This window comes from Lipotes vexillifer, unplaced genomic scaffold (genome assembly GCF_000442215.2).
Source record: "Lipotes vexillifer unplaced genomic scaffold, Lipotes_vexillifer_v1.1 scaffold916, whole genome shotgun sequence".
Classification (NCBI taxonomy): domain Eukaryota; kingdom Metazoa; phylum Chordata; class Mammalia; order Artiodactyla; family Lipotidae; genus Lipotes; species Lipotes vexillifer.
The window spans coordinates 5,102,101-5,113,483 of NW_006798383.1; the positions used below are offsets into that span (position 1 = coordinate 5,102,101).

Genomic DNA, 11,383 nt, shown 5'->3' on the forward strand with positions numbered 1-11,383 from the left:
GGATGCCACGGAGCAGCAAATGAAGATGCAAGGGTGGTTGAGACTGATATACAAATGTCTTACTTCAGACTCTGCTGCCTTCTCTGATGCACATGTATTGAGGTGCTGGTTTCTTCTAGAGAAAATGAAAAGTGCTAGTATTAAGGTAACTGCAGCATCAAAGGCGGTGTGTCGAGGAGTGAATCAATGTTTCCATTATTGTGCCTTTGATGAAATGCACTAGCCATTTCTTTAGAATTGGTAAGGCTATCTCTTTAGTTGTATGTATTACAAAAGACCTAATTGAATGATATTTTAAAGGAAGTAAGAGCAATTGCTCTACTTTCCAAATTGCTCTAGTTCTTACTCGGTAAGGGCACTGCTGGAGAATTAAGGAAATACCTTCTGGATAGAACAAAATTGTGTCTAGAAGTTGAGAGCTGCGCATGACGTTGTGTTCCTTGAGATGCTGTATGGCAGGTTGTGGATCACCTGGGAAACATGGCTCGCTTGTACTGGTCAGGGCCTGGTGGGGGGTGAAAGTGATCCAAGCCTTCCAACTTCCAAAGCTATGAAGGGGTATGGAGCTGGGGGCAAATGCACCTTGCACTTGACCCTGTTGAAGGATCATGCCTCTCCAATTCTGCTGTGTCTCGATCTAGCCAAGTCCTTTCTGTGTCCTGCTCAGTGTGACCTGGGCCTTTGACCAAGTCCTTCTATTCTGGCCATCCTGTGAGTCCTGCCGCAGGACTATGCCAGCCCCCCTCTGCCTTACAGATTCTCCTGCCATCTTGCATTTTAATATTCACTGACTCAGCTCTTAGTAAAAACAAGAGATTCTTTCTTGGGTACAAGAAGCTTGGAGATGTTTTATAAAAAATCTTTGAGATTAAAAAAAATAGCAGAAATAATAGGTTATGGTTGACCAGTTGGAAATAATAAAAGTTACTCCTGACCTCTCCTCTCTGAACCAAAGCTCTAGAACATCTTAGGAGAGCTGTATATTTACCCATTATTTAAGAAGCAGGATTCTCTTTTGCTTCCATCAGGCTACTTCCTTGCTGGTGACCGAAACAGCTCACATTGTGACGTTTTGGATTAGCTGGATGGTTCAGTAATCTTATTGGAACTGAGAACTTTTGAAAGATTTTGAGATGGGTTTTGAGGACATTGCAGTCCTCTTAAGAGATAGGTGCTGTTCTGATAGCCATAGAAAGCTGGGTGTTTAAACATCCCTCATTTTGACAAAAGACTCAGTATAGTTTTTTTTAAAAAAAAATGGGCACATGCTCATGTATTTACAGATGCATACATCCTGGACAGGGGGCCTTCCACGGAGATGGAGAGTTGAAAATAGCTGTTTTTCTGCATGAGAGGTGGGATTGCAGAGCTTTCTATTATCACTTATCTTCTTGACAAAATGAAACTTTAACAAATCTAGCTGCTTTAGTCATCAGAGATGAGGATCTCAATGGGATTTCAGACTATTATTTTTCATATGCTTCTGGGCTAGACTGATCTAGAATTGCCCATAATTTCAATGTAAAAACCGCTTTCTGAAACACTAGCACACAAAATGAAGGGTTACTTCTATGGTAGTTGGGAGGGAGGTGGGTATGCAACTATGGGGCTTTTCTGGTTGTTGTTTTTGTTTTTCTTTTATGTCTGCCTACCTGCCAAGTTCAATAGTAGCTGGCAGAGTGACAAGCTGGTTAGGAAGCTGATGCAATTTTAGTCGGGTCACTGGCAGAATAGGGTCTGCAGCAGAGGAGACGGCAGTGGTTCCAGGTAGGTTTTCCTGATTGGACCCTACCTGGTGCTGCCACACACGAGCAGAACACTGGTGAATTAGGGTGTATCTGGTGTGTGGAGGGCCTGAAAATTCAAAGGGAAGTTTAACCTTGTACTTCTAGAATGCTGGATACAAATGAAGCTGTTCCTTTCATTTATATTCTCATGTAAACCCTCAGATTAGAAATGTAATTGCACTCAGAGCCTCCAGGATTAGCAGGTGATGGTAACGTTCCTCAGCAGCCATTGACAGGAGCAGGTTTCGTGGCTCCCCACCTGGTGGGGACAAAGCTGATGGGGATTAACTAGGGATGCTCATGGTTTTGAAGCTTATTTCCCATGGAATAAGTCTAGAACTGAAGGGTGCCTCTTTTTTTTTTAAAGAAAAACATTGCATTTTCATTAGGTCCTCTTCTGTGCCTGTAAAATCATATGTGCATAATTTAAGAGAAAGAAAAATCCATAGGCCTACTCACCTAGGGGGAGCCCACGCTGATCTTACAGATGTCTCATCAATACAATAGAAATGCGTTATCTCCATCACCATAGAAACACCAGTTTCCATGAGGCCACTTTCCTGAAGGTGAAAACAAAAAGAGTGGGCCAAGCAAGAATGGCCCTGTTTTGTATGAAAAAGGTGGCACAGCCACTGTGTTATTCAGATGTTAGAATTAACCTATTTGAGCTGAGTTCTGAATGACCAAACTGGTTTAATGTACAACATTAACTCGCAGTCAGTGATGGTGGTGCAGTAAGAATCTCCAGGCTTTGCAACATTGCTTGCAAGAAAGCTACTAGCTCAAAGGAACAGCCTTCAGCGAAATATGGATCTGGTCGCCTTTGTCCTCCTAAGCCTGCTTTTTCTATATCATGTCCCAGACTGCAGTTCCCTGCTGCTACCTCCTATGTGTTCCTTTTGGTAACCTGCCACAGTTCTGTCAGGGAAAAGGACATTTGCTAAAAGAATTAATGGAAGATGCAGCGTATATATGTATTAAGAAGGGTATGCAGGTACCTCTTCCCAACAACACTTTTCCCAAAGCAGTTGTGCTCTCAGGGTAGAAATTCAGGCGTGGCAATACTTTGGTGAAAGAGGTGACTACAGATACAGGTGGGCAAAGGGTCACGCAATGCAGCCTCCTCTGGTTGAATGCAACCATTTTCTCTGTGTTCCTCCACCCCTTCCTATATGGAGTGACCTTGTCTTTACACATGCACTGGTCCTTAGTGCTCACACTGCTGCCCGGGGTCCCTAACTCTGATCCCTTTGCCTAATTCTGACCCTAGGTTTCCAGTTTTCCAGTTGGAACTAGGAGTTCTGCTTATTGCTTCCTTTGCAAGCCTCTCTGGACTTAACGACCCAGTCGACCTGACCTCGCCACACCTTCTATCCTCCCTCCATTCTCTGCCTCCACCTTGACCACTCCCCCTGGTATGATAGCACCTGGCCTTTTAAAGTCAGGTCAGTCTTTAAACATCTTAAGTCAAAGTGTACTATACATACAGAAAAGTGCACATATCAGGAGCTCAGTGAATTTTCATAAACTGAATACACCTATGGAACCAGCACCCCGATCAAGATGCACAGCATGACCCGAATCCCAGAATCCCCCTTGTGCACTTTTTCAGTCATTACCTTCCACCAGCAGTGGGACTGCTATCAGTTGGGTCATTTTTAGTTTCACACAGATGATTTATGGCTGGCTAAACTGGTGAAGAAATAGACACAAGGTGAATTCTTTGGAAGAAAGGTTGGAAGATATCAAGTGAGGTAAATGACAGAGAAGGAGACTTCTAAAAATATTAACATTAGAGAATTAGTCTAAGCCAAAGGCAAGAATTCATTGATGTTCAGTAAGTCTAACTAATCCAGAGAATTCATAAGGAAGCTTTCAAAAGATGCTCATTTAAAATTAATTTAATAGGTTGTATTTTTAAATATGTGTTCCTTTCTATGCCATAAGAAAAATACCCAATGTTGGCAAAGTTATGGTGAAACTCATTATTATGAAACTGTATTGATGGTCATGCAAATGGGATTTCCTTCCTGGTGAACCTCTTGGCCACATGTATCAGAAGTCATACACATATTCATAAATTTGATCCAGTGATTCAGTTACTTCACTTCTGAGACTGCACCAATAGCATAATACCAAAAAGATTTAAGCATAATAATGTTTATCAAAGTCATAATGGGAAAATCTGGACAGAAATTTACTAAATGCCCAATATTAAGGGACAATATTTATTTATTTATTTTTTGTGGTACGTGAGCCTCTCACTGTTGTGGCCTCTCCCGTTGCGGAGCACAGGCTCCGGATGCGCAGGCTCAGCGGTCATGGCTCACGGGCGCAGCCGCTCCGCGGCATGTGGGATCTTCCCAGACCGGGGCACGAACCCGTGTCCCCCGCATCGTCAGGCGGACTCTCAACCACTGCGCCACCAGGGAAGCCCCAAGGGACTTTAAAGCAGGATATATACATAGGCCAGAATATTATTCAGCCATTAAAATGGTGATCATGATGACCATGTAGCAACATGGATACATATTAAATATCTATTTAATACATGTATATCTCATATCGCATACATTATATGTATATATAAATTCATACATGATTCATATTAAATAAGCGAGTGCTCTTTGAATACAAGTAGGTAACAAATAAAATAAGATGAAGGAAGGAGGGAAGCAAAGAGGGAAGGAAGGAGAAAAATTTTTAAATGGTAGGAAATATTCCCAAACATTACCTGAGTTATCTTAAGATGATGGAATTACGTTTGTTTTTTAATAACATTTGTTTTTTAAATTTTGTATTATTTCATTGTAGATTAATTTTATGATTAAAGAATTCTGAAAAGTAATCTACCTTGAACAGCTTATTGAACATAGCTTATGTTCAATTATAAGGCAGTGGTCTTAAAAAAGGTTTTAGGTGTGAATAAGGTCAATTTAGGTAAAATCATTTCAAGTCACTATTAAACTACATTTTCAAGACGCAATGTGGTGTAGAGGAAAATTTCCCTAACTAGGAATATAACAAGTCTGACGTTTCTCTTTCCTTTAGCTTTGCTTTTCACTGTGGTCCCTTGTGAACTGTGAAACTCTAGGAACTATTTTTTTCTCCTAACAAAAAGTATTCTTGTTGGATATAACCTCAATCGTCACTATTTACAACTCAGTGATAGATAGAGGTTTTATTATTTAGAAGAACCCACTAGAGATGGATGTTAAGGAAGCGCTTTATTCTGGTGATTTTTCAGATGAAATTTGTGGCTATATCCTAAAATTGAATTAGCATTTGGTTATTTGATTTGACAGCTGTAATGGAAACAAATACTCTGGAGCCAAGAGGTGCAGACGTACGCAATGAATTGGAGTTTGCGCCTAGTGACTCTTACACTCCCCATGTTTCATTACTCGGTGTTGAACATATAGGCGCTTCTCAGAAATGGAGATATACGTCATTAAGTATCTCCTGTCTATGGGCACTGATGGGTGCTTTTACATACATGGTTACATTGAATCTGCATCGGAATCTGCAAAGTGGGTGTTATTATTTCCAAGTTACAGGTGAGCATATGATTCTTGAAGGCAATATCCATCTGGTCAAGGTCACCCAGAAAGTGAGGGGCCTGGCCTGCTCCTGTAAGCCTGGCTGAGACCCCCCCCACTATGACCACCACACCTCGCTCTGGCTAGTAGATGGACAGACTTTCCACCGCCTCAGGGCAGAATTCCATAGGGGCCACTTTACATTGAACCTTAACCCCAGAGAACACGGTACTCGTGAGATGACAAAATCAGCTGGACAGAGACCAGACCTTCAGATGAATCTCGTTTCTTCTAGCACGTCCCTCAGCCAATGGCACTTGCCGAGATGGAACCTTCTGTAGGAAAGCCATCGCATTGCTTCCTGATGATAGGTCATAGGACTAGGTAATTATGCCTCTGGAAGAAAATAAACAACAAAGCAGGTTTTTTTTTTTTTCGGGTTTCATCCAGTTTTGCACACTTTTCCCATCCATTTGTTCCAGTGTTTGGGTTAACATGTAGATTAAACAAGTCTTTGCCATTCCAATAGGTAATACTGTAATCTGGGTTTTTTAAAGAAGTTTATGGAGACATCTTTAACATGGTAATGAAGATAGAAGTTGAAATCATTTAACTTCATTTACAAACCATGAATATGTATTATGCTTTAAATGAAAAGAAGGGCTAAAACAGATATCGTGTTTGTTCAATTTGCTAAAGAGAAGACAATTTGTCAAGATTTTTTTCCCCCAAAACTCAAGCAGTATGCAAATGCAGGAAAATCAGACCCCCATGTTAATTCCGTGGCATGATGAATATTTTTATAATCCTAATTAGTACCAGCCATTTAGTCTAGCAATTTCCCCCAATCTAGCCAATTTGAAATTAAAATAGATGCCTTGATTACAAAACTCATTAGCAAAGAAGCACCCTTCTCACTAACCAGTTCATTTAAAATGCACAAACTGAATGAAGTGTGGAACACTTGTGTTGTCAATTGGCATAAGTGAAGTGAGTCTTAATTTGGAAGCATTGTGAAATATTTGTATCGCTGCCTGTTTCACTTCAGTGTAATATATCATTCATTAAATGTAACAAAAGCAACTTTTAAATGGTTTAATTAAGCGAAGTTGGTGTGCTTGGTAATTTTTATAAAGTCGAATGTCACAATTGTTTGCATTTGGAGTACTGATAGGTATGAAAGTCAGGAAGATGCAGTCTGACTCTGCATTTATCACTCCAATTATGTGGAGAATGGCAGGTTTAATGTGAGAGGAGAAAATTAAATTATAGAACATTGATTTCTTACTTAAAAGTACCCACATGCATATTGTCCTTGTGCATTTGGACGTGGAAACTCCAGAAATGCCTGATTGATGGCTGAGAATGAAGGGGAAGGCCTGAGGACTTGGAGTGAAACGAAAGGAGAAGATAACAGTTGGGGATTTTATTTTTGTAATTTCTTTTTTAATTTTCTTTTTTTAATCAAGGGAGGAAGTAGTAGGTGGAGGGAAACTCTATCCAAAAATATATTTTTGTCTCTACTCAAAAGAGCAATAGAGATGTGCAGCACTGGAGATTGATGTTCTGTCTAAGCCGAATGTGATGGGAGTGGGAGAGGAGGGGGAAATTAACTTTGGACCAGGGTAATACTGGAAACGGGATGCTACGGAAGTCCTGAACGGGGGCCGGAAAGCAAGGAGCTCGGGGCTGGTTTTCCAGTGGAAGAGACTGTAGGATGGGTTGCAGTAGTGACCGGTTTATAGGCATAAAGTGTAAGACAAGCACAGAAGTCGCTTTCTGTTGGTGCTTATTCTCTGTGCAATCCAGATGTCAGCTGTTACCTCATATTTATGGACTGTTTCAGCCCCACATCAATGAGGATGCAGAACTCAGCCATGTCACTGATTTCCATGAGAAATCTAATTTTAGCAGACACTGAGGATGTCCTGCCCATATGCGTTTGGCATTCCCATTGTAATAGAAACGCTCCCACTGACATCTGATTGCAAGATTTGCATTTCTTTGCTGGCGGGCTTTCTCCAAAGCTTCTAGGGCAGGGGGTCCCCAACCTTTCTGTTTCTGGAACCAGGGAGAGGTTTCATGGAAGACAGTTTTTCCACGGGGGGTGGAGTGGGATGGGGGGGATGGTTCAGGCCATAATGTGAGCGACGGGGAGCAATGGGGAGCAGCCCATGAAGCTTCACTTGCTCGATCGCCTGCCGCTCACCACGTGCCGTGCGACCCGGGGTGGGGGGGTCTGGAGCCGTTTGGGACCCCTGCTCTAGAGGCTACTCTACCCATTTCTATAGAAGTATCAGGGAATTAACATGTGGGAGCAGCCCTCAGCCAATGACCAACAAAATTTGGTGTAGCGACACCATGGTTTCCTCGCTTCTCATGTGGAACAACTCCCAAGAGTTTTACACTTTTTTCCAGAATTTCCCAATGGGATTAAACTCTAGTTGCCCAGAGAGTTAGCTGGCTTTATAACATACTGTATATGAACTGCCCTCCATTGGCTGTAATTTCTCTACTGCTATACTGTCTCCCAAATAAACTACTTAGTTCTTGTCTCAGTGTCTGCTCCTGGGGGAACTCTAACCAACTATGACAAGCATTTTGTGACTGGTGGTGGTAGCGGAAGATTTCTGAGGTCAAGGACAGGGGCCACAGCATATAAATTTTCACCTCCTTTGACATTTCTGTGTCCCTAAGTTCCTCCTGGACTGTGCCACCCTCTAGTTTTCCTCACTGTTATAATCTGAATAAATGCTCCCTCCCCCAAAGATGTCCACCTCTGAATCCTCAGACCTGTGAATACATTTCCCTAAAGGGCAAGAGGGGGGGCTTGGCAGATGTGCTGAAGGTAGGGATCTTGAGATGCGAAGGGTGTCCTGCATTTTACCAGGTGTGCCCAGTGTAATCACAAGGGCTCTTATAAGAGGGAGGCAGAAGAGTTTAAAAAGGAGATGTGACAATAGAAGCAGATGTTGGCATGATGTTCTTTGCAGATGGGGCCACGGGGCAAGGAATGCAGGAAGCCTCTAGAGGCTGGAAAAGGCAAGGAAATGCGTTCTCCCCCAAAGCCTCCAGAAGGAAGAAAGCCCTGTCGCTACCAAGTCCAAGCTCGCTCTGCTCGCCGCACGACAGGCCAATACATCGGAGACGAGGTGTTGAGGCAAGGAAGACCACTTTATTCGGGAAGTCGGCAGGCCGAGAAGATGGGAGACTAATGTCTCTAAATAACCATCTTATCAGGGTTTGGATGCCAGTTTCTTTTATAGCACAGAGACGGGGAAGAGATGAGGAAGTAAAGTAAAAAGGCTATAAGTTTTGCTAATATCCCCTGGGATGGCCAGCCTCAGGGAGGGGATGTGTTAATTTCTTCTTTCTTGCAGTCATCCACAGGTGGACAGGGTCCGATGTTTCCCTGAACAAAGGCACTTTGGTTTAGCATTCAGGCAGAGAGGCAGGGTTCCCCGAGGCAGGCCATTATGTAGAGACAGTATCCTTTTAGTGTACAAAAGCAACGGGAAGCAAAGATTAAAGTAAAAGAAATAGATCCAATGTGTAGTCAGATTTGGCTCTTCTCTGTTACACTGTTGACACCTTGATTTTAACCCCAGGAGACTCATTTGAACTTCTGACTTCCAGAACTATAAAATAATAAACTGCTGTTGTCTTAAGCCACTAAGTTTGTGGTAATTTGTTACAACAGCGAGAGGAAACTAACACACTCACTGACCTTCCCCTGGCTTCAGTGGGTCTTCTGTCCCACAGCAGACAAAATCCTCTGCTTCTCTGCACCTACTTCTTGGAAGCCCAGGCATCCACAGATCCAAATACAGGCCGTCTAGGTCATACTTATGGCTCCTCTTTGCATTGATCCATGCAGTCGTGAAATAAGAAGAGTCTCCCCAAAGAGGAATTATGGTGAAAAAAACACACAAACCTGCTCCCCATCTTGTCGCATATTGTATTAGTTTCCTAGGTCTGCTGTAAGACTGGGGGGGCTTAAACAGCAGAAACGTAAGGTCTCACAGTTTTGGAAGCTTGAAGTCTGAGATCAAGGTGTCAGCAGGGTTGGTCTCTTCTGAGGCTTCTCTCCTTGGCTTCTAGATGGCTGTTCTCTTTGTCTTCCCTCTGTGTGTTTCTGTGTCCTAATTTCCTCTCCTTATATGTAACATATTGCTTTAGGGCCCACCCTAATAACCTCATTTTAACTTAACTCTTTAAAACCTTATCTCCATATATAGTCACATTCTGAAGCACTGGGGATTAGCATTCTGCATATGGATTTGGAGGGGATACAGTTTAGCCGATAACATAAATGCATGTCCAGGTTGCTAAGTGATGAAAGTCTTACTGTCCTTTGGGTCTGTAATGCCCTGTGTAAGGAGAGGGTAAGAGTCTCCTCTGTGTAGCATGACTGCTTCTGAGGCAAGTGGAATGGAACCAGCCTCCAGGAAGGATGTGCTATGAAGCTGGGTGGGGGGTTAAGGAAGTGAGGGTGAGGCTTATCCCTGGGATGGAAACCTCATGAGAGTCCCTGAGACTGGTCAGGAAGGTCTCAAGGGCTTTGACCCTGGGTTAAGTTAGGGAATCATGGAGGGCACAAGAGAAAAGATGGTGCCCAGGCCATGGAGAACACTGGGGAACAGTTTGAAAGAAATCTCTGCTAGAAACTTATTTTTGAGAATCATGGCTGTTTGCTTGTATAAGCTAGATTTGTTGTGTTTGATTTTGTTTTTGGTGCTTGATTTTTGTTCTCTCTTTGCATTTGAAAATGTCAGTAGATCTCACAGAAAGAGGTTTGAATGACCTGAAGGTATTATACATCTTCTTACAGTTTGTCATTGGCTTCCCCATAGCTTGGAAGATAAAGTCAGCTCAGCACTTAGACCATCGTAGTTTGGATGCTGTCTTACTTTCTAGCCCTTTCCCCAAGCCCTTTGTTCACTCATGCAACATGGAAATGTATCCTTTCGGTTCAGCCCAGAATACCTTGACATAGACACTTCCCTCCGGGAGTCCTTTTCTCCTTCTTTATCTAGTTATCTCTTTATCTTTTAGAACTCAGTGCAAATCTGACTTTCTAGAGAAAGCTTTCTTGACTTTTAAGAAAAATCTAGAAAAAAGCTATTTTCACATCAGCATACTGAAAAACTTTTTATTTTATGGTTTTATATTTTTTAAGTACATGAGGGGTAGAGAGACCAAAATGTATCTCAGTGTTTAGGACATCCAAAGATCTTAAATTGTCCCTGGGCAAGAGATAAGGAAGACCTGAATTAAGATAATAATTTTGGAGTTGAAAAGAAAGCGGAAAAAATTATAGAGGGATTTGAAAATAGAAGCAGACTTGGTGACTGCATAGAAGTCACAGGAAGAAGGGGAGCCTGATAATCCCGACGTGGCAAAAGCCAAAAGGACACCATTGATCCGATAGTCTGATTGCCTGCAAAAATATCTAAGGCCGTGAGCTGTGCCCGCGGCACATTTCTTTCCTGACACAGGAGGTGTTTGTTTCTCCACACTGAACGGGAGAGGGGAGGCCCTAGTAGGCATTGCCACCGGGGTGTAACATGGAGGGGACGACGACCTTCTTTTGTGGTTGTTTTTCCCTTCTGCTGCTTTTTTCTGACATTTTGCCCCATGCCTCCCTTGGCTGCTGTTGAGTGCCACAGGCAGCAGCCAGCAGTGTCTCTCTGAGAAAGTTCTTGAAACAGGCTTTTTAAAATGGAGACTTCTTAACTTGAAGTGCTTGGTAGAGATTCCAGGGATTGTAATCCAGAAGCTTTATAATAGGTAGCTGGGGAATGAGTGAGGAAGAAAAGATATATTAACTTTTCTCTATTCAAATATTATTTTACTAATATTGGACTTGAATGTTTCATAATTAAGATTCTGAAAGGTGGCTGAGGAATCTACTCTCTCCTGTGTTTATCTGAGGCATGGATGGTCTCTGGAACCTTCTAGTCCAGCCCCGGAAGGGAGCTTTCAGGTCTGACTAGCAGATCATTACACTTGGTATACTCTGTCTGCCCTTAGGTTTATATAGTCTCTTTCCTTTCC

At 42.4% G+C, this 11,383-nt stretch overlaps 1 protein-coding gene across 1 annotated transcript in view; it reads left to right on the forward strand.

Annotated features, from left to right (window-relative positions):
- The window catches only part of SORCS3 (sortilin related VPS10 domain containing receptor 3), a 616,865-nt gene that overhangs the window by 322,106 nt on the left and 283,376 nt on the right, over positions 1–11,383 (forward strand).